Source organism: Syngnathus acus, chromosome 3, assembly GCF_901709675.1.
Source record: "Syngnathus acus chromosome 3, fSynAcu1.2, whole genome shotgun sequence".
NCBI lineage: Eukaryota > Metazoa > Chordata > Actinopteri > Syngnathiformes > Syngnathidae > Syngnathus > Syngnathus acus.
Genome location: NC_051089.1, coordinates 4,803,906 through 4,829,005, shown reverse-complemented (window position 1 = coordinate 4,829,005; position 25,100 = coordinate 4,803,906). Strand labels below are relative to the sequence as shown.

Sequence of the window (25,100 nt, the reverse complement as noted above, 5' to 3'; positions counted from 1 at the left end):
TGCAATGAGCCTTGTGTTTAAATGTTCTCATCATTTATTTAGGGCACGAATTAAAGGAAGCGCCACTTCAGGAAAAAAAAAGCTAAGGAGGGGGAGACCTATGTGGCTGGTGTTCATATCCAAGTGCAACGTGACCGAGATGGTGCTGGTGTGTTCTGCTTACACGAGCGTGAAGTCACCATGGGGGAAACTGTCCACCAATGATTTGGCCTGGTTCAGAATTCTCAAATCTTGACTACTACAGTAGTAAGAAGTCATTGCTTGGTTAAGTTTTTGCGTCGTTGACGTGAGCCAAAATTTCAAATGCCACCTGAGCTTCAAGCCATTTACTAACTTGTATGGCAATTAAATGCTTAAGTACAAAATGAGAACATTTCGAGTGAGCCAAAATTCACACCCAGACATCAACACAAAGACCAAAATGCCATGTTAATGTCAATCAGCCAATACCCACGTTTTTGTAACGAGTCAGCTTATACATACAATGATTACACTTTGTAAAACCAATTCTAGTCTCTTTTTTTTTTTATTCCTGCGCTATGGTTATTTTACCAACTCACGGTAACCTGTGCTAGCATGCAAATACAAAAAAGTCAAATGAAACAAGGGAAAAGGTAAAGTCACCAAAGTTGGGAGACAACCTAACTTAATGAAATATTTAATTAGCTACGTCACAGAAGAAAGTTTCTGGTTAGCCGGGAACCAGTCCAGGGTGAAGCACACCTCTCGAATAAAGTCAGCTGCGATATGTCTCAGCCCACCTGTGATGCTCATGAAGACAGGCGTATAAAAAAATGGATGGATGGATGGATGGATAACAATGTGCATGCAACCCAGCACACAATTCCAGTCAGTGTATTCTTGCTTGCGAAAATGGAACCCAAATAAAGTCAATACCAAGCGAGGTGCCTTTCGGTTCTTTGGGGAAATGGTGGCAACAAACACCTGAGCTAAGGTCAAAGACAAAAAGAGGTGTAGTAGAAGAAGTGGTTTCTTGGGAGTCCACTCTGTTCCAATGGATTAACCCCAGTCAGATCTGGACCTAACTATCCCATCTGGCGCTCAGTCGAGAGAGATTGGCAATACAATCAGTCATTTCAATTTGCCCTGAAACCTTCTAGCCGGGCCAGGCTCACGCTCAAATGGTATGCTAATGTGAAAGGTATCTGGCTTTCTATCGTCTCTATTCCACAGAGGCATCCCCTAACTGCACCCCACCTCCCCAAACTGCACTTGAACCGCGGCCGGGGTGGGTGCTCAGCAAGCTTTGCAATAAGAGGCTGGGGCACCCTCAACCCCTTTGTGCTCAAACTAAGCACTTTAGCTAAAGTGAGTGTTAATTATGGACAGGCAAAACAGTCAATAAAAGGTTAATGCAAAAGTCAAAGGATGAATTCCTTTAAGCATTGCATCATTCCACCATATCCACGACAACTGGCTACCTCGCAGGTCTCCTAATCAATACGTTTTACTGTAATGCGGTCCCTATCGATTTTCGTCCTTCCTCGGCCCCTCCTCCTCTGTGGCTTTTATCCCTCGGTTAAATGAGAGAGACGCAGCAAAAGATGGAGAAACAAGTAAATAATCTCATTAACCTCAGTTTGGCTTTGTTATAGAATGCTCGGGCTTTCTCCTAAAGGCTTGCGAGAAAATCCTACGGTGGTCTGCCGTCACCACCGCCGCACTTAATCTCCGGCTGCTGCGTAATCGTGTAGCGGTCCACTCAAGCGAGGGAAGCAGCCATACATTAAATGGCCCTCGGCTCTTAACAGGATGGGAATCCACCTAATAGACAACATCAGTGTTTCCGCCTGGCGTAATTACATTGATAAATGCACAATTTTGTCAGGCCAAGTGAAAAAGAACCTGTGGTGCAAGGACGGGAGACAACACTTATTGCGTTACGGCTGTACAAGGTCGTTTGGAACCTCACGGCACAAGGATGGGGCCAAGAATCTGAAAGTATCTGAACTTGTGTTTTTTACAGTATTATGTCCCACGTTCAGAAAATCTGGATTCAAAAATGTGCTGGAAGATCTGTGTGTTGCATGTTCACTCAAAGTCAGATGAGGTACCAGATAATTGTTAACTGGATCCTGCAACTTCATACTACAAAATTTAAATCAGACATCTGGACTTTTTTAAGAATCCTTTTGGAGATAAGGAGAAATGACCAAGAAGTAGTTTAGTTTTCTTCAATTGAACTTTTGGGGACTACGATTAGCCTTCATAAATGTCTCTTACACAATTCTGCTAACATTTTAACATTCTGCTAACAATTATAATTAACAATTAAGGTCATTATAATTTGCATGATTGATTAGCTCTACCTAAATACCTGACCATATGAAGGCACAAGCTCAAGAATATCATTCCCTTACTGACTCATTGACATTTGAGTCTTAGCTAACCTGTTCCTTTGTCCTACACCTGGCAACAGTTCTGTGCAGGTGTGAGCATTTACAGCCTTGGCAGTCAATCACGCTCCAATCGCCGAGAGAATGCAATCAGACAAGTTATGAAAAATTTTACATTTTCATCGTAAATCAAGCTGACCCTGAAGCTAAGGTGAGCAATGTGTGCCTAAGGAAGCAAAGAGTTAATTAGTCGAGTGTATTTCTGTAACGGTTGTGAAAGCTAAGATGCGAGTGAACATGCGTGTTTGTCAGGGAGTAGAAGGCGGGCAGATGGACAGACAGGTAGCATTTAGCTATGTGTAAATCTGTCAACGTTGCAGCAAAACATTAGCAAAGTCAAGGAGAGGGCATCAACACAGCGAAGATGTTTAGAACAAGGCTTAACATGTGAGGTGAAACTTTAGCGCGTGGCCCACGCTAGCTAGCATCCAAGTACGGCTCAACTGAACCGAGGTGCCGCCTTTATGACTTTGTGATTGTGATGAGTGTGATTGACAAATTCAAATATTATCAGCTTACAGGGCATCTATCCAGCTGTGTTTTTGGCACCCACCAACCTGCTAACCGAGTAACAGGTTGCCAGCTTCACTTGACAACAATCTGTTTGTTTTGATTAGCCAGCATGCTTCTATCATCCATTCATCATCATCATCTTACATACGGCCCTTCATTCAACATTCGTCTGCAGAGAGAGAGCGAGAGAGCGAGAGAGCGCAAGAGCGAGAGAGAGACAGACAGAGACAGAGACAGACAGAGATATCCATCCATCTGTCATCTATCATTCCTCCATTCCTCCATCCCTCCCTTCATCCATCCCTCCATCCCTCCATCAGCAAACACAAATTCCAACCTTACATCTCCTAAGTAACAACCCCAGCGTTCATTTATACCTTCACGAGCCAACGGCCAGAAGCTCTATCCATTCATTCATGCATCCACCATTCGAGCCATCCTGCCAGCTTTACCATCCGTTCACCAGTGTGGGAAGGGCAACATTCACTTCGCATCAATCACGTGCCATTGTGTCTGCAGACAGCTGCTGACTGTACAACTTTTACGATTGTTTGAGGTGGGCACTCGCATGGGAAAGGGAAACAAAAAGAAAAAGGGATGGAGGGAGGGCGGCTGATCTTCAAATGCATGACATATGTTCATTTCTCTTTTGATTACCTCTAAAGAGCCGAGTCTAATAAAACTAACAACCAATGCACTACTTTGCCTTTAATCAGTGCTTGTGCACATGACGCAGAAATGCACCGGCGAGCCGGAGACGGCGTGACCGCTTAAGCTGCGGCTGAGGCGCGTGGGCAGCTCAGAGGTAGAAGCGGCCCAATTCGGAGATTCCGTGAGGTCCCCCCCCTCATCTTGCCAAAGTTGAGGCCGCTCGTTAAACCACATGAAACAAATGAGGCTCGTTAATGGCATTGGACGCCACTAGGAGCGTGGCGACCCGCGTGTGGATCGTTCTCAAGTTAGCTGGCACACACATGTAAGAATCCTTGTACCTGAATAGCCTTGGCTTCCTTCACACCCTGAACCCTTGATGTGGCCTGGCAGCCTGCCTCGTCTTACAGCGTGCTAATCCACATGCAACTGAAAAACTCGCACACACGGCTGGCCAGGTAGCCTCCAAATAGCCTCTGATAATTGGAGGCCATAAAACCCTGTTGCAGTCTGGAAGTGCAAAGGAGGTAAAGCCCCTGAACTGCAGCTAACGCTCAAAAAACAGGTGGACGTCCATTAGGTGCTTAACAGCGTAACAAATTACCAAACAACCCAGCCCGCTCTCGCTCTTCCTGAGGCTATCGGATGGAATGTGGCCCTAATGTCAACACAGTTGCAAAATTTACGAGCAGACAAGTATTGTTCCGACGTAATCGGGTTCCAATAAAAGCGAAAGAGAAAAGGTTGGATAAGAACAAACAGATGGACGAGCTCCTGGCCGTTTACTCTTCCAATAAGTAGGACGGTGGCAGATCACACCTCGAGGCCTTGGATCATCCCAAGATGCGTTGAGAGAAAGGCAAGGCGTGTCTGTGAGCTCCAGGCTGACTTGAAAAGAAACAGTGTCTTTCAAACTGCCTGTGCCAAGCTACATGCTAGCTAAAGTAGCTGCTAAGAGAGACGGGTGGAGCAGACATTTGATTAAAAGGTCTGCTAACAACAAGCCCAAACAACGTAACAGTATGAAGTTACAAAAGGGGTCACCAATTCCAGTCCTAGGGGTTTGGTGCAACGCACCTAATTCAAATTATTAGATAAGTTTTTTCTGCCCTAACCCAGGTGAGTATAAAGCCAAGCCAAGCAGGAATGTGTTCCAATTTTCCAGGACAAAGTCAAGCAGTTTCTGTCCAGACCTGTTATTGCGATGGCATTGTAAAATGATCATTCTGAACTCTTCCCTCTCAATTTCCTCATGACCGACCATCAGCACCTTGTAGGCATATAAATCCGGCAATCACCCCGATGATGGATGAGGCCGGCCCCGACAGCTATTGGACGGATACCTGACCCCAGTCACGTGATGAGGTGGGCACAATACCCGCCTGTCTGCAGTTGACAATGGCAGCAGGGTCAAGCTGGCCCAACTAATTATGTGTCTTTTGTAGCTTCAATTGCCAGGTTACAAGTCATCCCGGTTGCTGCAGGGGACGTGGTGTTAAGTTATGAAGCCTTCTGTGTAAACTGGAGACTTTTAAAGTGTTTGGTGCTTGAAAAGCTATCATGTTCAGGAAATGTATGTTCAGCTGACCTAAAAAGGCAAACCGACACACTGTAGTGATTCTTGTAGTTTTTTTGTTGTTGATAATATTGTAACATGATGTTAAGTTGAACACTTGTTTAAAAAATAATTTTGTGACTTAATTCTTATATTGTAAGGTTCTTATTTTCGCGCAGTAATTTTTGTGACGCTTTCATAAATTCACCTGTTTATAGGGATGCCAAAAAACCTCAACATAATTAAAATGCGTCTGAAGCAACCGTCTTACTGAACAACATTGGCGTGTATTTAAAAAAAAACATACATTAGAATAATATTTCAAATATAATATAGAACTCTACGATAACGGCAAAATTATTTCATAAAAACAAAATGACACAAATATAGAACTCATAAACCAATTACAAGATACAGTCTGTTTGATCAGAGCCAATAATTAAGGCTTTGATGACTATCGTGACATAAATGAAATGTCAGCTGGTAAAGGTTTGCGGTAGCAAAGTGTAAGCAAAAGTGTTACATCTAAGATGACATTTGACTGGGCAAACAAAGTCAAGTCCAAGAGTACACAGTCCCAAAGTCCACCACCAACACGATCATTACTTCTTTCCTGAGTTATTTACAATAGAGGATGAACCCACTCTGAAAATGTCAAGTAGGGACAGACGAATTTGTTTAGCGTTGTTGAACTTCAGCCTAGTGTTGAGCGAATGTCTTCATTATGCGCTATGAACGTGTGCGTCAACTCTTTGTTTTAGCCTGTTAAGTAAATACTGTAGAATCATTAAAAGGCCTCGGCATTTCAAGTGCTGTCTACTGCCAACAATTTGTTTGGAGGAGCAGCCAAGCTTGGGCCCTGAGGCTGGAGAATGCACTATAATGGGGTGTTTATGTGTGTCTGACTATGTGTGTGGATGTGGATGTGTGTGTGTGTGTGTGTGTGTGTGTGTGTGTGTGTGTGTGTGTGTGTGTGTGTGTGTGTGTGTGTGTGTGTGTGTGTGTGTGTGTGTGTGTGTGTGTGTGTGTGTGTGTGTGTGTGTGTGTGTGTGTGTGTGTGTGTGTGTGTGTGTGTGTGTGTGTGTGTGTGTGTGTGTGTGTGTGTGTGTGTGTGTGTGTGTGTGTGTGTGTGTGTGTGTGTGGGGCGTTGGTGAACGCGTGTACCTGCCTGCCCGGACGAGTCTGTGAGTTAGTGTAATCTTTTTGTAATGGCTCACTGAAAGTTGCTCAAAACACCTGTTTGCGGTCTAACAGGTATTAAATGGAGTTTTTTTTGTATGTTGTTCTAACAGGATAATGGTGTGAACCAAAAGCGGTGCGACGAGTATTGGAACATCCCCGCAAACAAGTATTTCCTTCCGTCATTTTTTTCCCCCCGACAATGCCAATTTAATAATAGTTTATGAAATAGTTTACACTCATTTGGTCCACATTCAAATTGTTGTGGTGTGACCAAAAAATAAATATGTTAAGTTAGTCAGAGAAAAGATATGACTACTGTTTTTCCCGTTAATGAATAAAATTCACATTTAAAAACTGCATTTTAAGTTTACTTACATAAAAATGGGGGAAGAAATAAGAATTTGAGAAGGGAGCAAATAACTTTGCACATCACTGGAGAAAAAAATATAATCTGAACGATATTTATTCAGCGCACAGAGAAGGAAGGTTTGATTTAAAGAATATCTAAACTTGTTTTTTGCTCTAACGTCACCTGCGGTCCACACTTCCATAGAACCACCCCTATGCCTATACAGCCTATTTGCAAAGATGTGAGCTTTGCTTGCTTGCCACACAAGACAACGGAACCAACAAAGTATTCACAAACATCCGTGTGCCATCCGGGTGCCTTGACCAAATTCTCTGCCTTTCCCGTTGATTCAGGGTCAGCTGTGAGGGGATAACCTCGTCCTTAACTTTCACAGAAGCCCAGATGGCGACTGATCCAAAACCTAGCTCACAGATTCAGCTGCGCTGGCCGCAATTTAACCCCCTACGCCAACCCCTCAGCCCGGGTGACGGCCAAGGTCGCAGACGCTCATTCGAGATAGTGGAAGGAATTAGATAAGGGCTGAGCGGCCCTCATCTGGCTAAGCCTGGTAAGTAGCAAGACTAACAAGCTGAGGCATGGCGCTTTGGCTTCTCACAGACATCCACTCTTCTGTGCTCGTTAGCCTGAACGCAACACGGGAGGTAAACACACAGGGAAGGAAGGACTCCGAGGGGCTACAGATGGTGCGCCCTGGGCCTGGTGACTGAAGCTCCCAATGAGCTCCTTTTGGATGCAGTGTGATGCTGACGAACAGGGCGGAAGACAAAGCGCAGCGGAAGGAGGGCGTGAGGCGCTGCAAAAAAGGGAGGCGAACCTTTTTTCCTTCAAGGGGGGTAACAAAGAGGACTTTGAAGGAACCTTCAAAAGGGCAAAAATGGCTTCTTCAAACCTAAATAGCATGAAAATAAATGATTTTAGAGCATGAGTTCTCAAAGTTCTATGTGAGTGTGCTCAAAGCAGACATGCCTACCGAATTTCTTACTGTAAAGTGAAATCATTTGTAATATTTGATGTATATCTTTATTAGCATGCTAAAATGGTTGCGTTCTGGAGGATAAGAATGGAACCAAAGCAAGTTTAAAGAGAGCAAAGATATCAATTAATAAATAAAAGGATCTAAACATGCCAATGGACCCCCCTGAAAAAACTTGGTCAGGAGACAGTGAAGGGTGAGGACAACAAGCTGCGAGTACAGGAAGAGACAGAAAATCATTGAGATGCTTGCCCTTATGAATCTTTGATGAGGGGGAGTCGGGGTCGGCTGAGCCTCTGGTTAAATCAGAGCAACCAGTTTGTGTGTGTGTGTGGATAAATAAGACTTGGACCGGAACCAGCCCGCTGCATTTATTGCCTCCTTTAAGTTTCTGTCCACCCGCCTTTACATCGCATGTCGTGTAAGTGGAGCTGCTAATGCTAAAGCCAATTTGCTGTGTGCCGTGATGACAGTACATCTTCTATATTTAATACCGCAGCTGTCAACATGGTAAGAGCACTGTAAAGTCATGAATGCACGCTAACGTCAGATAAGATGCGAAGTTACATGCGAGGTCACTAAACCTGTCACGAAGAAAAGAGGACATTACATTGTGAAAAACACGTGGGGAATGTCAGGACAACCAGTAGTGCGAGTCTCGGTTTTAATATGTTCAAGAAAAAAAACAAGACAAAAAAACTAATTTAGCTGTCAGCATGATGATAACCTTCATGTGCCGCAAACTACACAAACTTAAAAATTATTTTGAATTTAGTAAGGATATATAAATTGTATTCTAGTTTAATTGATCTAATTGGATTATCCACAGTTTTCTTATTTCAATGTTTTTAATTATTTTAATATTCTTTCCAATTTTAAATGCACAATTGTATTGTAAATAATTGAAATAATTCTATGATATATTTATAGTTTGGTGGTAAATTGTCGATTCTAATTTTTAAACAATATCTAATCTAAAATATTGTCTAATAATTTCAATATATATATATATATATATATATATATATATATATATATGCGTGTTTTTCACCATTTTCTAAATTTTAAAACTGAGAATAATTTAACTAACTTCCTTATAGTTTGTCATTTCATTTTTGTTTCATTTAATTTATGTTGGAGTTGAGTCTGAATCTAACTAAGTGACATAAGCATAATTTCTTGAACTTTAAGAAATGTTCTTTGAGTATTCAGAACTATAATTGTCTTCAAAGCTACGGATGTAATTCCCTCCGTTTGCATTGCTGTCATTACCTTTAATGACCACGTTAATAGCTGATTTTCTCACCAGGTCTCACAACAAAGACTCTATTCAGCAAGCACGGTGACGTTTGTGTTACGCCACAGCGGGCACTGTTTTGCACTCAATTGTGATGCACGTGTCGCAATGTCTTCCAAAGGAACACTCTTCCAATTAACTCAAACATGCTTGAGGTTTTTCCCCCGTCATTGTTACGGCTTCACACCTGTTCTCGGCTTTCGGACACATGAAACGCTGCTGACAACCTGTTGGGCGGTTGTTTTAATTAAAATACAAGACATGTTACAACAGCCATCTTTCACATCCCCAACGAAACTTCCTTCTAATGGATGTCACCGAGGTAGCAATTATCTCCTCAAAATAATGCGAGTTTGCTGATGAAACAAGACGAGCAGCGTAGTTGTGCTCATCTCATCTGGCACCTGCAATGCCTTGCAACTTGCCCGCGTAGCACGTTTGGCATGTTCATGATTCTCAGAGTTGTCTCAGCTTGTGTATGTAGTATATGGCAGGTACACACTTGGGTGTATCAATTACTTTCCAAAAATAGGGCTCTTCCGATCACTCCATTAACGACACATTGTCCAAATTTAGTTCTGAAGGACCGGATCTGGAATTTTGTTGATATCTGATTGGGTGCTTTTCAAATGCAGGAACTCTCTCTAAGTATTGTATCAGTATAGTGGTTTTCCATTGTGGGAACATTTTATTAACCTGACTATCTGTGGAGCAGAATGTGTTCTCCTGAAATGGATCATTATTTAATAAGCTATTTTTGACATTGGAATAACACCTCTAGCCTCTATGGGTGAGACACCCCTGATATCAAGCCAAAGGGTAAGCAGAGCTGCAGTGACATTTGTTGAATGCACAGATTATCGTTTGATGACATCTGATGAGTTTTCAACTTGCATAAGAAAGAAATGGGCTGATGAGCAAGACATGAACGAGGGCGTGTAACGCACGCTAATTCTTGATCACTTTTTGTGGCGAATGCATGTCAAAGACAAATATTATTAAGACACCTGGGAACTGTTTTAAATTGTCAAAAGGTTTCCTTGATAGTGGAGCAGATTGACAACTTAAGTGACTGCAAGCTTTCAGAGCTGCGATCCTTCTCGTAGCCTCAGGTAAAGGCGGCAGAGCTGGTTCTTGTGTCCTTGAGAGCCACACAGTGCCCCTAATGGTCCCTGAGTGATTCTTTTGTCAAAGCTAGGCTGCTTAGCATAGAGGACAAAAAAAAAAAGGCCAGACCTTAGTGGAGTCTCTAACTTGCACCTCTTATGCAGCGGACAAATCAATAGCAGCGTCTGAGAGGTGAGTTGAGTGTGCTGGAGGGGGAGCTTGAGGGGCCCCCGCCTCGGCCCGCTGCCCCTCAGGCGCCTCCTGAGGGGTCGTGGGGGTCCATGTGGTACCATCCTGCCTGTCTCCTCACCCTGCATATGTTCCGCATGGATGAGTCTACACAGATAGTGAGCATCCACACATAGGATGACGCCTAAACAAAGAACGGTCAGAAATGTTACACTGAAGTGTATGGGGCGCCATAAAAGCAAATCGTGTACATTCGGGCCCCGTCCCCTGATACCTGAGAGTACAAGACAAGACTCACTCCATGGTGGTGGTCTTTCACAAGAGCAGCGGGAGAAAGACCCCAAGAGACTTTTTCAACCGGGTGGGACTCATCTAAAAACTGCCGAGATTGATTGAGGACACTAAAAAGTGCAAGAACGCCCCCCCCCCACGCCCTCGCCGCCTTTTCTTTTACTTTCAATCACAGCGGACATCACTTGACAAGAAGAAGTGGAGGAGGAGGAAGAGGAGGCGGCGAAACACAAGCCCACTGCACCGTGTGCACTTGTCTGGCAGATGCCTGCGCTGACATTTGAGGCCATGGGGACCGTGTTGAGAGAGCAGATGCTCGCTGATGTACAGACACAGGCAAGTACATGGCAAGTACACAAGCGACTGAAGCAGAAGGAAATCCGTGCAAACGCATGACAGAAAACAAGGCAAGAGGTAGAAGTGGAAGAAGAATTCGTCAAGTGTCGAGACAAGCAATTGAACGGCAAAACTGAAGTGGCAAATTAATAAAACCCGTAGGTAGGCTATCAAGCACTATTTGAGCCAACGAGAAGCCAAAAATAGTATCTGCCTTTGTTTCTACATTCTAATGCTTGTAGATAAACTAGATAATTCATGGAACCTCAAGACAGGAGGGCAAGAGCCGAGATTCAAACCCAGAACTGTGGGACTGCAAGTCAGATGTCCTAAACACTAATACCGCCACTTCTGCACACACTGCCAGACAACAAGCAGCGAATCAGTGATGGGAATTTAACGAGAACAAAGTGCACAGTGAAATAAGCACCACCGCTTATCTCCGGCTGAGAGGAACTAAGTTTTAAATCACGGAGGTCCGCAGGCGGCGTTATGGAAATGGCTGGCTGGCAGCCTCTTTGGTTGCCTGTAAACAGGATCTTGGTAAGGCATATAGCCTCCGGTGGGGCTTTCGGAGGGAAGCTGGCTTGGTGGCGCTTGCCGAATCCCTCTACCGGTCCCTCCCTCTATGACACGCCTTCCTTTGCTGCAACCTGCCCGAACTGCCATATTGAGTAATTCATGAAGCGAGGCGGGGGCGGCAGCGGAAATGGTATCTGCACATCCTGACACAGAGTACATGACATGTTCCACATGTCTTGCCACGAAACTACAAAGAGCCCTTTTGTTGTGACGAAGAAAAAAAACCAACTTTTTTTCTTCTTTAGTTGATGAGGTATTAACTAGCGCTTGCACTATTTTTTTGTGAGACAAAGAGTACATCATTGCTCATTGGGCCAAGCTGAGCTATGCTTGAAGTAAAAGGTAGCTACATTCAAGCTATTACTGTCACTTTGCTTCATGTACAAATGTCCCAAGCTAACATCGCAATCACCGCTGTGTGAACTCTTAAGTCTATTCTGTTGTCAAATGAAAACTCTTGACACGCTCATGTGCTTAAACGCGTCAGTGGATCCTCTCTTGTCTCTCCGCTGCTAAGATGCTGTAGCTGGCACAATTAGTGCCCCAAATTATCTTTGGTGTTCACAAAAGTGGCGGCGGCGTATTACGAGTCGCGACACAAAAGTAAACAACTTCATCTTGTGTTGGAAATGTGTCAACGTGAAAAAAAAAAAAAAAAAGTCATTGCCCCGTGTATTGGGTTAAGGGACCGTCTGCTAATTAACAAGCAGTCTCTTCTCCGTTTGCCTTCAAACAAAAAAACTTCCTGCGGGACTCCTTTGTTTGGACCAAGGCATCATGGGTAGCCTTATTTACCGAGTTTTAATTGCTCTGGTGATCTGAGGGTACCGCGCCTTGTCGCAATCGCTCGACAATTGAATGGTTGCTCTTGCTGACAATTGTAATAAAATGCCGCGTAGAGTCAGGACGAGGGAAATGGAGAACGTCGGCGGGTACAGACGAGGTACGTCATTAAAAGGGGAAAAAAAAATAAAGGTCATCGACATTCCTACTTGTAACTCAATTAACTCACATATCAAATCAAATTCCTGCACTGAAATGAATTAAAATGACAGTAATATGTTCCAGCCCTCAAAGCATTAACTTTTTTGGGTCGTATATTGTAAAACAAATATAAAAACAAAATTAGCATCTCACAAAATACACTAGTTTTGTAAAGTGCCACCACATTAATACAATGTGCAAAGATCTGACAGGAGGGGGAAGAGTACAACAAAGGTACGAATATTTTAGATGCAAATATTCTCTCCAAGGGAGGAACTAATCCGAGCAGGCGGGAAGCAGCGATGAGGACGGGACTGTTGTCCAAGGAAATGATTGCTCTCCCACCTCAATGTGACAACCATGAGAAGCTCACCGCCTCCCGGACCTCTCAAGTGGAACCGCGGAGGAGACGTGTGGCGTAACCATCACACAACGCACACCTTATTACAAACACACTAAAGACACACAAAAAATCTCAGAAGAGGAAGCAGGTCACTTATAGAGATTAGCGTCTGTAGGCGCGTGACTGTCAACTTCGCCCAATCGAGTGCTATTGATGAAACTTTTTAGCTGATCTAAACACAAGTAAAAGTGCAGCTATATCGTATCAGACTTGTGGCGGCCCTAACTCCGCCCGTGCGGCAAAGGTTCCATGAAAAATTCAACAGCCAATCAGCTGGCAATTATTCTCTTTAATCTCCTAGAGGCAGCCAATGGGGATATGCCCTGTGGCGGTGGAGGCAGCCCGCGAGGGTTTGACTGCCTTCGGTGGCTCACAATCCAAACACTTCTTTTTTTTGCATTTCGCTCTTAGAAAGTGGGATACATTTTGCATTCATATTTAGCTTTTAATAACTCCTTGGGTTTGTTTTGGGTCACTGTAGCCTGTTTGATAGACTGTCCAATCATGCTCTCGCACTGATCAATAGCAACGACCGTGCCCTAATATTACTTCCATCAACACGTCAGACACTAGCAACACCGTCAATCCATCGACAAGTACAAGTCGATTATCCAAAATATTGATCAATTATTTGATTGATTAGTCGCTGCACTGCTAATCACTAACCTTACCAACTTTAGCCAATTCTATTCAATGCAGGTGGCCTGGCTTGGATATGAATAATTCTGCGAAAAATTGTTTATCACTTCCTGATTGTGATGTCGAACAGATAGGTGGAAGCCTGGATCAATGTTGGAAAAGCAGCAGCAGCAGCTTGACAGGCTCCTTAACCGCATGGCTGAGTGCGTAACGAGGAACACTGCTGCTGAACACCTCCGCACAAAGACTTGGCTACTTAGTGTGGCGATGAAGGGAAGCAAAAATATCCACAAACTCATCAGGAGCGGCAAATGCTGCCACACGCATGTTGACTTTATTGGAGCACATGTGCTCAGTGACATTACTCAAATATATGCGCACAGACGCATAGTGGCATACACACTGGCGCGGAACTACCACTAAGGGACTCAATAGTGCTGATTTTCCTTGTCAGCTGCTGGGCAGGCACTGCTTTAAAGAGACATCAATCTGTGATGTCAGCACTTACCTAATGAACCTTCTCAAATCGATGGAAGCACTGGTTTGCTACACGCCCTGACTGTGCTGCCTGCCTCGATTTTATGTTCGCTCTCACGCTGTGTGAGAATGTCCGTGCCACTACGAAGGCGCGGTTCAATTGGGTTTATCGTGGTTCAGATTGGGGAGCTTGGGTGACTGTAGTTGATCAGGGTGGTGGTGTGGATGCCACAAAAAGCTACTAGTTAAAGCATCGAATATCAAACTTGTGCGGTGGAATTTGATGTAAGTACACAAGGTCTGACCCTATTTTTGTGGAGCGTCATGTCCCACTTTTTGGCGCGTCCTAATTTAGAAGTTCCATTATTGGATTAACTGAAACTAAGAAAGTATGAAACTTGTTTTTGTCTTTGCAGATCGAACTCTTAGAGGAAAACTAGCCACAAGAGTTTTTGTTCAGAAAATCATCCAAGGTCACAAGAATTGGACTTGAACGAGGGCCTGGCCCAAAGACATTAGCATCACCTCGGTACCTGTGTGCAATGCTCACTATTTCTCCTCACACAATACAATCAGCTCGAGATGGCGGCGGATGAAGCTGTGGAGACGGCACAATTGGATTAGTTCCATTTCCTCGGATCGGGCCATCGCCCCCCCCCGTCTCCTCTCGAATGTGACACCTTGAAATGCGGTCACCTTCCCCCCCTGTGCAACTTAATTGACCAGAATAAACATATTATATTGCGATAAGTACCGCGATTGTAACAAATTGTGTGGCGTGACTGACACAAATCATGGCATTAACCGCACATCTCTTATCACCCGGGCGTTGCTGTGCTTTTTTTTTTCAATAAACAATCCCCGTCGATAGCAAGGCGGTGGCGGTGTAGTCAGGAGGCGGTGAAGGTTCAGGGGTTTGAAGGCGAGCGAGCCGAATGGGCTCGTGATCCCACGTTTACCCACTTAACCATTCAAAAAGTCATCTCCTTCCATCAGCGCCTGACTCGACGCGGCACGAGAAGCATTATCTTTCCACAGGGGCTATCACTCACAAGCTTTCTCCGAGACGCAGAAGCCTGGCCTAGATAGTTTGTGTACATATGTGTGTGTTTCAGTGTGCCCTTGTGTCTGTTGTTGAGGTGCATTAGTTTGGACCTTAGTGGTTAGCATGTCGGCCCCACTTTTCTAGATTTAGAGTTCGAATTCTGGATCTGGGTTTTCTGTGTGAAAAAAATGATCTGTGCTTGTGTGTCCATTAATCTGGCTTCCTCCATCATTCCGAAACATGTTAATATGGAAGACTCACCATTGTTTTGAATTTTCAGATTCATTTTATAGCAACTTTGGATCACTTACAACGTGGTATACAACGCTGACCTATTATTATTACTAATAATGTTATCAAAATGTCCCCAGATTCTTTTAAGTCATATTCAACTGTTTAGGTGCTGCTGTTTTGATTAGCAACAGAATTCAAAGAGGCTCACTAGTCAACATTTGTGTGTTCCGGTATGAACGATATGGTCAATGAACTATAATGTTTTGTTTTCTTGACTATGGGGGCAAATTGAGATGAGGCGTCTACCAGAGTAAATGATCAAACCGTACCATGGTGAACTTAACTAAACTGTAAAGAGGCTAACGGCTGTGATCAGTCCAAGCTGTAACCTGATTTTTGTCTGGTACCCCCTAGCGAACAGGAAAAGGGTTGGATGGATTTTTGGTCTGGCCCATAGCAGAGTAGAGGGATTTGAAGAAATACAGGAGGAACGAGGAAGACGGAGGCGGGGTGGTTACGACAAGAGGAAGCTGACGTGTTAATCAGTGAATCAGCGTCCCTCTACTAATGTCTGCCTGTGTAAATAAGGCCCTCATCTCCTGCCGTCACATACGCCGGCTTTCCAGCCCATTAGGCCCAAGCTGGCTGCCTGAGATGGCCCAGTGCTCACTGGAGACTCATTTAAGTGTCTATAGGCATCTGTGGCTGCTGATAGGGAGCCCACACCAAATTAATGGGACTGTGGGCGCTGCCAGCCGGCTCTCTTGTGCTCTGTGCTCACAGATCACCAGCAGGTATGCTTGAATGCATGAGCGGGCACACCTACCTGCGCACACACACACACACACACACACACAAACAGCGAGACAGATGCACACCCGCTCTGTGATTTTTATTCATGCAGGCTAAACTAACCTTTGCAGTAAATACTGAGCAGCTTTATTAGTTTAGGAAATGGCTGTAATTAAGGATAATTCATAATGACTGCTTCTCGCCCCTTAGCGGCACTACAAAGGAGGGCCAGGCTAAATTTGACTGCTTGCAGTTTGTGCACGAATGCGGTTAAAATGTGGGAAATACATTCTTGAAATGGACAAAGGTACAGTGGAACCTGAAAATTGGAAAAGTCACATAGGAAGCTGACTGCTAACGTTAGCTGCTAGTGCTAAAACTTCATGCTATAGTTCACGTATTGTTTTGCAAATACTGTCCTGTTCCCCCACCTTGATTTTAGATCCATTGTACACTAGTTAAACTTCTTAATATTCTTGTAGCGGCAGGAGTGACCGTAAACAAAAGACAAATAACAGAATAAGAAGAAAGACGCAACAACCAAGCTAAGATGTCAATCATCGATCGCCTTCACTTCTAGCATTTTCTGTTCATTCTGTCCAAGCCACACAAGATCTATAAACTGATGTGCATTTCAAAGGAGGCGTTGGCGGGGCCGCCCGTGCTCTCGCGGCCACACAATCACTGTCAGTCTACTTAATGACCAACGTGTCTGCCGGTTGCATTGCAAGTGAAGTATGGGCGGAGCTCCCGGGAGTGCAAACATGAAGCAGAATGGCGAGCATCCTCCATGTTGAAAGGCCTTGTAACTCTCTCACTCTCCCGATGCTTCCCCGCATTTCCTTTAGCTAGATCAAAGGCAATAAGGCCCTTAAGCAGAAGTAGTAGAGTTCAACCCAAGCGGGAGGAAGTCGGCAACATATTCTGTCAGGAGTGCGCTATCCAAGTGTGTTTTGACAATGTATGGCAAAAGAACTAACCCATCCCGCTTCTCCCCCCCATCTCAAAGTTCAATGAGGAAAAGGAGCATTTGATGCTCCTTCGTCCCTGGAAATCCCACGATCCGATCGGACCTGCCGGGCAGAATGAATGACTAATACTAGCAGGACGGAGGGGAGACCCACCAGAGAGGTGATGGAGAGCGGATGGATGACTTTATCAAATTCCAGGATAAAAGAGGTCAGGTGGGAAAAGAACTGCACGTGTGTGTGTGGGAGGGGGTTGCAGAGTGTAAAGCTGAGAGAAAACACAAGGCTCCTCTAATACCTTTCATAAAGAGAAAAGCCTCCTCATCTGGCCAGCTATGATTAAATACAACCTGAGCGCTCAAGAACGAACCTCCACTCTCACCCACCAAACTCTCCACCCTCCCCACGATCCCTAGTTTGTGTTCATACGGACACCGGCTCGAGGGTGAAGAGGGTAAAAGCAATTTGTGAAGAACTTGTCGGGTGAATGGAGTGGATGTTTTAGGGCGACTCTGGGGATGGAGGGGAGCCATCTAGGAGGAGGTGTCACAACAGGCCTGTAGCTCTCTGACACAAACAAGGCCGTAGTTAATGTGGTCGTCTGGAAGTCTTGTCGTCATCAGCAGATCTTTACTAAGAGCGCGAACAAAGATATGGAAAAAAAAAGGTCCTTGGAGCCATTGTGGTGGCCTTTTCTATTGCACAGTCGTGTCAATATTCAGAAATGCTCCAGCAGGAGCCTTAAAAACAAGCAAGAGCGATGACACATGCATGTGAGGAGCCACTATCCACCATAACCTTATTACATATGCCTATGTGCTCCTCAGAGATGGAGAGAAATTGGACCATCAGTGTCACAATGCTGAGGCTTGTTTTAGGTGATCTAATAGAAGGCGATGATCCGCAGGCTTCCTCTGAGGCGACCAAGGCCTCCGGGGGCTCCTCCAGCCCCCCCTCGCAATAAGAATAAACACATGCGGGCGGTGGAGTCTATTTGGCCAAGAGAGAGTGATGGCTAGCATGTCGCCTATGCCGGCTCAATAAATCTCCATACGGGGCAGAGAGATGAGCACCACTTATCTCATCAGCCGCGCCACGGATGCCTCGCGACTGCTCGCTGCCCGCCGCTCACACCTCTGATTTATCATGGACAAGTGAGGGGAGGAGCAAATACGGACGGGAGATGCAAAAGGAAAAAAAAAAAAACACAGGGGCGGAAAATGAAATAAAATGTGCGAGGTGGTGGCGGGCGGGGGAGAAAAGACATTGAGAGGCAGAGGGCAGAGGCACATAATGCAGAAATATCGAGAGCAAAGAAAGGTTTTGCAGGGAAAACACGGGAGGCTCCGATGCAATAAACTAAAAATAAAAAATAAAAAACTGCAAGGAGATGGAGAGGGGAGCGTGGGGGCTAAATGTCACCAGCTCATTGTCAGAGGGGAGACAGGGAGCGGCGATTGCTCTTGATGGCTGGATTCTGTGAGATTCAGCAGTTTTCCCAGAGACACTGGGGCATTTTTTTTTGTTTGTTTTCACATCCATTTTTAGCCACAGCGAATTTGTTTGTGCAGAATTGTATAGATTAAACTCACTTTATCTTGTTTTACATGAACAGATTTGCATTGGGTCCTACTAAGTTAGAAATTAACCTGTTACCCCAAAACCAGCCAAAATTTGGACGCATGATCACGCTATGGAATCGAGGCACATCTAAAATTTTCCAAATACATTAATCTTAAAAAAAGACAACTTTTTAATAAAATCCAACTTTTACATGTCATAGGGCGCTATAAGGTTACTTTTCTTCATATTGTACTTTGTTGTTGTAAAAGACTCATCGGTTTGTGCATGGCCGGATTGAGGCAGCGAGGCGACCCCGTCCGTTCACCGTCTCCGCCTCTCTTCCGCCCTCTCGCTGTGAATTAACGTGGCACGAATGAAAGAGCATTGCGAATGGGGACGGCGGGGTGGGCGAAGGGAAACAGATGGGTATAATATTCTCATCACTCTTCAGTCGGTGGCGAGGAGCGTGGCCCAGGGCACTCGACGGCCCAGCCAGCCGCCTCGCAGACCCCGCAAATATTCCTAAAGCTCCATTTTTCATATTTCCCTGTATGCATAAGGAGATGAAAAATCATCCCATCATTTGTATTGTCTGACTGAGGTTATACACAAATATTAGTTTATATACTGCACCTAAGATTGCCTCTCTAAGCAAGATGGATTGGCCCTTTGTAGGATGAGGGTGGGGGGGCATAGTCCCTTGAAACATATTCAGTCCATCATTTTTGGTGTGCTGTATGCCGGCATAAACGAGACACTGCTCATGGTCCGCATTAGGGCCTTAATTGGCAATTTTGAGTAGGATAACACTTGTGCTTTTCCCTCTATATTCATTCTGCACACTTAGCGGACGCTTAGCGAAAATAAATATTAAAGCCAAACAGGCAAAGGAATCAATTGGACTGGCGAGAAGCGTCTTCAAATCACAGCGCAATTGATTTCCGTTAGCTCTCGTGTGTGCGCCGAGAGAAGGTGGGAAATAAAAACGCAGGAAGGAAAAGAAGGTGTGAAGAAGTTCTGGGTCAGAAAGCAGCGAGTGATTATTTGCCACTCAGCCAAGTGTAAAACTCATTAGACAATGTATAAATGCCTTTATTCAAATCAATGGCGGACAGCCGGCCCCAAAAAAGCGTGGCAAATTTTTCATCTGCGCGCAGTGTAAGTGCTGAAAAGTAATTATCAAAGTCCATCGTGGACTTAATTGTCTCGCTGTGTTCAGATCGATACTGCGGCGGAACGTAAGCAGCTTTAATGGCAAAAGTAAAGAGTTATCTATAACAAAGTACAGTAACAAACTTAACCATAATGAAAACAATCAATCTTAAATCATCCTTATTGGAAATAATGGAAACAATCAACTCCGTTAAATAGTTTTCTGGGTTTATTATGTGACGTTCGCAAGTTGAGCACTGTGATGTCATTTCCAGTCGACAGCAAGTGGCAAAATGGCCATCTCCCTGAGATGGCTGAAAATCAGGGAGATTTTGCAAATTTTTATCCCAGAAAAGACAATATTCCTCAAAATAGTGTTTTGACGAGTTGGGCTAAGTTTGTAAAGCACATTTTTGACTTGACTTCACCTTTGAATGGTTGTTGGTACTGCGTTAAAACTGTTGTTGACTATTAAACAAACTGTCTAGCTCATATTAAGACTCTTGATGCTAACGTTAGCTAAATCCTTGTTACAATAGTTTGCTTTGAGCTACTAGTGTCCACACCCTTCAATATTGGGTGAACTCACTTTCTCCTTGGACTTTTGAGACAGTTCATAAGTGTTTGGGTGCGTGTGGCTAATTAGGCGGGGCGGCGCTACAGATGTTGCGCTCGCGAAGACCCGTTGCGGGACACGGAGACGCGGTGACGCACGCGTGACCCCACATCTGCCTTCCCCCTGTCAACTCTAAGTACCATGCTTTGTTTGGCCTTCATTTTTTACAGCTGACAGGCGGTGTTATTTCCGTCATTTGGTGGCATCTGCTTTGGTTGTTTGTGAGAGCTAAGGGGGAGCGGGGAGGGGAAGCGCACACACATACACTCACACATCACGCTTTTAATTAATTGCGGGGGAGATTACATGGTCTTCCAAGCGTGTAGTTTGTCATCAGAGCCCATTACACACTTCTATTAGATGTTTCTCCACAGTGTCAAGTGTAATTTGAAGGAGAGTCTTGGCGGAGGATCTCAGAGTACAGCGAGAGGCCTAATCGCAGCTTCGAAAATAACAAACTCCACCACACATCAATTAGAGCCGGGCGGAGGGTAAACAGCTAAGTTTTGCTTATTTCATGGCGCGTCACTCATTCACTCGCTCAAGCCCGTGACGCCATTGCTCTTCATTTCAGCCCCTGGGCGGCTTTATTTTCATTGCCGAGCAATGAAGTGTCTGTGTGCGCCGCCTCCATCAATCTTACGCCAGCTGAGTTAAACAGGACAGAAAGCGACGCAGCCGTTCCTCAGCACAGAACATTACCGGTGTATGGACTCATTATTCATCAGAGGCTCCGTTAGACGCACAGGAGGCCGGGGCGACGCGCAAATCAATGTGGAAAGAAGAACACGGAGTTTCTTGCAATCTCTGTACATTGTAAAATAAAAGGTTTGCTGACTCAACAGTGGAAAACCACACACGCACCGACACACTGGAGGAAATGATTATTTGGTCTCCTTTGCTGACTAACAAAGAAATTAACTGTCATTTTTAAGATCATTCTTTCTCAATTTAAAGCAGCTGTCAGATTGGACAGAACAATTTCTGACATTTTTACATCAAAATACATGATGGATTAAGAATTACAGTTCACTTTTAAGAGAAAATAGAAAAAAAACTTTGGAAGTTAATTGTATTCCATTCATATCTTATAACATGTACTTGTACTGAATACCACTACACTTTGTTCCATTAGAATCACAAACTGCATCTCAAGATTGCCAAACCGTAACCATTCCCTCATTTCTTTCACAAGTGACATGTTTTAAGCCTTGGCGTAGGCCTGCACTCTTGTCTAAAATGTAAGCTGGTGAAAAAGAATGTTTTAATACAAGCCGTTACTTCTCATTTAATTGGATGGCAGCAAGAAAATGTGGTTTTGCCCTCCTAAAAAGCCAGCCAGCATTTGCAGGCGCCCACAGAGACACACGTGCACGACAGACTTCCTGTGCCACCGCCGCCATCGCTGACTAATGTCACATCAGTTTAATGGTCAACATGAGAGAAGGGAGTGTAATTGACTGTAATCCACATTGCTACCTCATAAGCACAAACTCTAATTGGCCACACATACTGTGGGATGGAATACATGAATAAGGACTTTTCAGCAACAGTGCTTAATTTAGAAGTCGTTGCCAACATCCACAGATTGATAACAATTAAGTGGGTGAATGTGAATGGACAAAGAATATGCACAGTGTGACAAATTTGTGATTTTAGCACACACCATCGTGTCCTCTATGTAAACAATTAATTTCCCCCCCTATACTGCTTATCCTGTTTGGGGCTGGGTTGAGGGCTTTGTGGGACACCTCAGAATTTTTTTTTTTTTTTTTTTATAATTCAGCCACCAAAATTTCTAAGCGATATGACATTTGGTGGTCATATCTATAATGAGTAAACCCACAATTGTTTTTTTGAAAAGTCAGCTCATTTAGGTTTAAGTACAGAAAGTCACTTAATGTCCCGCCTCTCATCCAAAACCAGCTGGGATAGACTCCAGCTCACCCACGACCTGACTGAGGACAAATGCTATTGAAAATACTAACTTTGCAGTCAAAACAATTAAACACCTCCAATGGAAGACCACCACCTCACCATTTTCTCTACCAGCTGCTCTGCAGAACCCTCTCGGCCTGCAAAAGCAACCCGGGTGGTAATTGGGCTTTCTCACTTAGGGAGCCAAACAACAAGCAAGGGAACATTCTTGTCTTGCCACAAAAAGGCACTACTTTAAAAGGTGCAGTGTGCAAACAAACATCCCCAGAGGAGGACGTGCGCCTCCAGAATATCGGTTGGGTAGCGAGGACCAGAATATGGTCAGGAAAAACAGGAAGCGCTCCCACGGGCAGGAAGTGAAAAATCTAATTCTGATATAACATGTGAGGAGGGGGTGGTGGTAGGGAATAAAAAGAACAAGCTAATGAGAAGCGCAAAGACATACAGTAGGTAGGATTGTTTACAAGTGGCTGCCTTCAATTTGAGAGGGAGCCGAAATGGAAATGGAGAACGAACAATCAATGCCTCATTATAATCTCACATCATGTACGCAACCTTGTTTTTATACCCCTGTCAGTTTATTGTGAGAGACTAATTTTGGCTTGTGTTTGTTATGCTGCTGCAATTACAGGCTGATGTGTCCTCATTCGAAAAAAAAAATCTGTCCCAGTTACGTTCTTGTTTATATTCAGTTTTCCTGTTGTACTTTTTTGCCCGCTTAAATTAAACTTTTTTTTGTCTCTCCACGTGACTGCTTCGTTGGCGGCGAAGCAACACACCTTTTGCTCGTTGCTTTATCTGTGATATTATCCTTTTTAATTTGCACTTTCCCCGGGCTAAAATGGGGAGCGCTGACGTCTGCTAACTCGAGACCGACTCACAGTCAAAACCTGCAATTACCGTCGTGTCTATCCCTACCTTAAACATTGCTCAACAAGAAAAATATGCGGATACGCCACAAAAAAAAAAGAAGCTAAATTAAACAAGCCGCTCAGCGCCGCGTCGGAAATTACCCCGAGGAATGTGCGACCGGCTTCAGAAACAAAGAGCACGTCACGTAAACTGTCTCGATGGCAGAGCACTTATAATTTGTAACATTTTACACATATTTATTATGTTTCTTTTCCCCTGCCAGAGTCTGCTTTTTGTCCGATTGCTAGCCTCGCTAGCCTCGGGGCTTGAAACGCTTATCTGATTAGCGTGTCATGTCAGGGATTTGTCACAAAGCCATAACATACACTTTGGATTTACGAAAGGCGTTCCCGTACTTCCTCAGCATGTAAAGACGCATGTGGAGGTTGCCAGTTGTATGTTGTTGTTTTTTTAAACGCTAACATGCTAACATGACTGAAGACATCATTTGTAAAGGATTACGGGACACGTTTTGATATAAACCACAAGTGGCATTACTACGGTTTTGGTTTCAGGCAGTGACACCCTGTTGCATACTTTAGGATTTGTTCAACAACATACAAAACAAAGGCAACCGTAGTCTGACGGAAAGAATGGGCAGGGACTTAATTTGCTCTCGAGTCAAACTGTCTTCATCATGATAAAAGCCTTTTTCTTATCTTTGCATTAATTTTTGGTTGAGCGAGTCCACATTGAGTTGTGGGTACAACCTGGACAGGTTGCCAGCCAAACGCTATGAATTTTATACAACATACTGTGATCCATTCTAAGATGCAGTCAGAGGATTTTTGCCTATTAAATTAAACTCCCAGTGACCACTAGCACCTGGGGGGCAGGGGGGGGGGCTGGACCAGGGGCCCAGAGCAGGCCTAAATACCTGGTGCCCCGCCCGAGGCTCCTGTCAGCACACTGATGGATCAGACACGCAGATGGCACTATCTCTAACAAGCATCTCCTGAATCCTCATCAGAGCGCTTTACTGAATGGTGATTAATTCCCGCCAAAGTCACTGACAGACAAGGTGCTTCATCCGTCACCGGTCTCTTTGCCTGAAAAGGCCCCCGAGCGCACAAGACGACAAGATGGAGCGATGCAAGGCACGGGGGGGGCAAAAAGTAAATGTAATGCTGTTTAACTGCTGGGTAAAACAAACATTAGTTAGACAGGGAGAGAGAGAAACAAAGAGTGCGAGTGATCCACTGGAACAAAGGGAGGACAGTGGAGGCCGCAAGAGAAGGATGACAAGAACAGAGTGGGAGGCATAAAAGAAAATGGCAGGCAAACAACAAAGGGATTACGGAAGAGAGAAAGATGCGGCGGAGACGTCGCCCGTGCAGCAAGCAGCGGAGACAAAGACAATCCCGCTTTTGACACCTTCACATGTTAATTGCCAAAATAAGAAATTACCGCTGGGCTCTTTGTGTTCTCTCTTAAGGAGACAACGAAAAGCAGGACAGAAAAAAAAAAACAGCACATCCAAGAGGATGCATCTGGATGTCAAAGTGGAAGCTTCTATCCGGATCCTCGCGAGGTGTATGCAAAGAGACAATTTGTATATGTAGAACCTATGGATGGGTATTGTAAGAGGACGACCTACCCTTGTCAAACCACAGCAACTGTCACAATCTATAAAAACAAAGTGTGCTGAAAGTGAGGAAAAAAAAGGGGGGTGTAACTACTAAATAAAGATCCTGCACTGCTGCGCGCTTTGCATAATGCGCATTGATTTCAAATAGCAACTTGCACCGCGCTTTGATGGCGAGTTAGCATATTAGCAGTCAGATCGGGTTAGCGCTCGATTAGTGGGAGGCAGGTTGCGAGTATCCGCTGCCGCAGTGCTCGGGTCTCTGAGGCTGAAATAGAGTAACGGTAAATCAATGCTGGCTGTCATCGCTGATATCATAAGAAAGTGCT

At 44.4% G+C, this 25,100-nt stretch overlaps 1 protein-coding gene and 2 long non-coding RNA genes across 3 annotated transcripts in view; 2 read left to right on the top strand and 1 right to left on the bottom strand.

The window, feature by feature from the left end:
• fto (FTO alpha-ketoglutarate dependent dioxygenase) overlaps positions 1–25,100 on the bottom strand; it is a 97,981-nt gene that overhangs the window by 2,942 nt on the left and 69,939 nt on the right. The window lies entirely within an intron of this gene.
• On the top strand, positions 6,247–7,419 carry LOC119120460. Its single transcript, XR_005097526.1, has 4 exons — positions 6,247–6,320; positions 6,429–6,484; positions 7,062–7,235; positions 7,311–7,419. It is a non-coding gene; the product is annotated as an uncharacterized LOC119120460 (long non-coding RNA).
• On the top strand, positions 8,770–11,819 carry LOC119120458. Its single transcript, XR_005097524.1, has 2 exons — positions 8,770–9,777; positions 10,721–11,819. It is a non-coding gene; the product is annotated as an uncharacterized LOC119120458 (long non-coding RNA).